A 3,289-nucleotide genomic window follows, 5' to 3' on the forward strand; every position below is an offset into this window, starting at 1 on the left:
ATATTAATTAGTAAATACATTAATAGATTTCTTGTGATTTCTTCAAATGAATAGTTTGTATGTGAATCGAGTGTAAAATGTTGAAGTGACACGGTTTGTAAAAAAAGAATTAATTACCAATTAAAGAATTACCAATTAATTATTTAATCTGTATCAGTCAGTGGATAACTTGTGACGTTTACATTAAAACTATCGAAAATTTAATAAAATAAACACTAATTACGTGGAAATCACATCAAAATGAGAATTCATCTATCTTTTTCGAGAAGCTACAGAAGTTGACAAATCTTTAAAAGGTAAGGTTTAGTGCGTGTGTGTGCATGCATGCGTGCGTGCGTGCGTGCGTGTGTGTGTATAAAAAAGAGAGAGAAAGAGAGAGAAAATGTAAACGCATGTTTATGCGCGCGTGTAGTCGCGAGGGTCTCGCGTACCGCCTGCCGTCGGACAATAAGTTGCGCCGCCCCTGTCTACCTTCCGTACGCGGCCCGTAATTCGCTTACTATTTCTCTTTATAACTTGAAAACTAAGCTCCGCACCAATTTTTGCCAAAGGAAAAATCGTCTCAGAATATGGTCAGAAATACGTATGTTTAAGGACACTATATTTATTCTGAATCACCCTGTATATCTTGAAATATTATTATTGACCAATATTGCACTTTTACTATAATATTATATCATCTTAATATAACACGCCTTTATAATATTCATAATTGCACTAAGTAATATAATTCAATCCCTAATCAAGCGTTATCACACTATGTTTCGTACTATATTTCGAAATATTACAAGGAAGTACGAAACATTGCAGAATTAATAGTACTACTTGCATGAAATTTCAGATAACGATATCATGTTGATTAATCCTTAGATAATCGCATACAATCTATTCGCCCCTTCCCTGCCTCGAATAACGAATAAAACAAAATACGATAATATTATTCTTAACATCGTCTATTTCAACTATTTTCTTATAGCAATACGAGTACTTACATGCAATTTAAAGTATTCAAATTTGTTTGATCACCGCGCTGTCATATACTCTAACGAATTTCCTCGCTATCATCCGAATTGCATATAAGAGTTATCCACCGCTGAGGTAACGCGCGTGATTTTCCGCTCGGCCACAGGCGTTGCTGTCTGAAGCATAAAAGAAATAATTAACATTTCCATAGCATCTAACCTTGCATGCGATACTGCACGTGTTATTAACTATGCCTACCCTTAAGAAAATACGTGTTAAACAAGCAAGTTTTTTTCTATCGACAAATATTTCAAGTACCTTGTGCTTAAATGGCAACTCACAATCCGAGTAATTCCGCTGACTTGCCTGAGGAGCCTCCGCATCAATATCCTTGCTTATATATGTACAACGAATGAGTAAAGACAGCTGCCTGCTGTAAAGCGACTTTTTACCGCCACTTGGAGGACGGTCAGTTTATTTGTACCAAGTGTCTGCCTAAACCCCCTTACCCCCGCGAAAAGGTCGAGGGTATAACTCGGCACTATCTCCGCATTGGGCGCGCGAGGTACGAAGGACTCAAAGAGTGCTGCGTGTGTGATCAAGTGATCACCCAGTTGCAAGTCGCAATCGATTGCCCCATTTGTCCGCTGTTTCTTCAAGATTTCGTTAAGTTCAAGCATAATAGGGGTTCATTGAACCTTCCACACTTAAACAGAGAAGTTTCCCATATCTGTATCTCACAAGATTATCATTAATAAAGGCATTTCTCGTTGATACAGAATATTAGCCCGTTTAAATATTAATTCACAACTTTTCCTTATAAATTAACTTAACAAAGCTATTGTAAACTAAATCTAAACTACCTTTACATTGACACGTACTTGCAGTAAAAGCGTTTTCACTAAACGATATCCAAGTCATGCATCCTTTTCCTCAGCATGGATCTCCACGATTTCCTTATCCTTCCAGAGGACGACCCCGATTATTCACCCCGACCGATGCCTATTGATATTTGGCTCCGTACTGCTATATGTTGCAAGGCACTCTTCTATCGGCATACCGAGACTGGTGAACTCTTCTGCACAGCTTGCATTCTCAGACAGGGTCACCTGGAAGAATCATTAGAATTAGTAGCTCGTCATTACTTACGGTTTGGTTACTTAGAAACAGAAGGATTTGAATACTATTGCGCTTGCCGACAAAGAATTCCGAAACTGCGCACAGTGCGCCACTGTTCAATTTGCAAGCTTTTCCGCGAAGATTTTATCAAGCACTTAATCTTGAAAGGATATTACTAGCCGGTTTTATTACCGGCGAAAGGATGTAGAGATATTTGTCAGGAATATTGGAGGAACGTAACTAGGGTAGACACTCGTGGTACACAGTAATTAACAGAACACACATTTATTCAATTAACACGAAAAAGGCGCTCGACTCGCGAGGCATAATGGCTGAGATCTTCTCTCGTCGACAAAAGACTTAAGACTGTTTCACCGTCTCCAGGCGGAAACGATGATATAGCAAGAGCATCACATGCGCCAATCAGAGGACGCCAAGGGCTCACGTGGCCCGTCGCGCGGGCGCAGCACGTACGCGGGATGAGTCCGCCAATCGCGAGGCGATCACGAGAACACTAGCGCCGCGGAACGGAAGCGCTACTAATTGCCAACTTAGAAAAGAAATACTACTGTTGGGGAAAATAACTAGTCGAACTGGGCATTTCTTACAATCTATTCCGAGTCGATCCCTCATTTAGACGAAGAAGTTTCTATCGTTTGTATCTCTCAGGACTATTTGGACCTCTAGAGGTTGCCTCACTTATCGACTAATTCCCTAACCTCTGACTTCCATGATCAAATATCCCTAAATCAATTTGTCCGCGTCCAGACGCATTTGTCCAATAATCCCGCCCACCACAGGACGCGATACAAAGTTACTAGCTATGTGCTCGTGAAAAATTTTTCCTGGAGCGCGCGTGTCGGTTGGCGTCACGCTAGAGACGTAACCAGCCCCCTGACACTCGTAGTTCCTAGTGGTTACTTAGGGTACGTTCCACTTAGCGCCCGCAACGCTCGCACACATGGACCGCAGTTTTCTTGTTCCATTAACTTATAAACGTCGCGGACTTTAACTGTAACGGAACAGACTCGTGGTCCTTGTGGATAATAATATCAAACATGGACGCTGTTGTGATTTACACTACGTTATTAATGCGTCGAAGAAATTGTATTACTGAAAGCTCATCGAGTTCGGATGAAGATTGGGAAGCAAGTTTGAGAGAGAAAAGGAAACGAAGATCGGAAGAGCACACGTCTGAACTCCAGTC

At 40.9% G+C, this 3,289-nt stretch overlaps 1 long non-coding RNA gene across 1 annotated transcript; it reads right to left on the reverse strand.

Moving 5' to 3' along the window:
• Window positions 1–746: 746 nt before the first annotated feature.
• LOC105458106 lies at window positions 747–2,066 on the reverse strand. Its single transcript, XR_975491.1, has 3 exons — window positions 1,845–2,066; window positions 1,282–1,669; window positions 747–1,139 (listed from the first exon to the last, which is right to left on the reverse strand). It is a non-coding gene; the product is annotated as an uncharacterized LOC105458106 (long non-coding RNA).
• Window positions 2,067–3,289: the final 1,223 nt, after the last annotated feature.

Source organism: Wasmannia auropunctata, unplaced genomic scaffold (genome assembly GCF_000956235.1).
Source record: "Wasmannia auropunctata unplaced genomic scaffold, wasmannia.A_1.0 LD336101.1, whole genome shotgun sequence".
Taxonomy (NCBI): domain Eukaryota; kingdom Metazoa; phylum Arthropoda; class Insecta; order Hymenoptera; family Formicidae; genus Wasmannia; species Wasmannia auropunctata.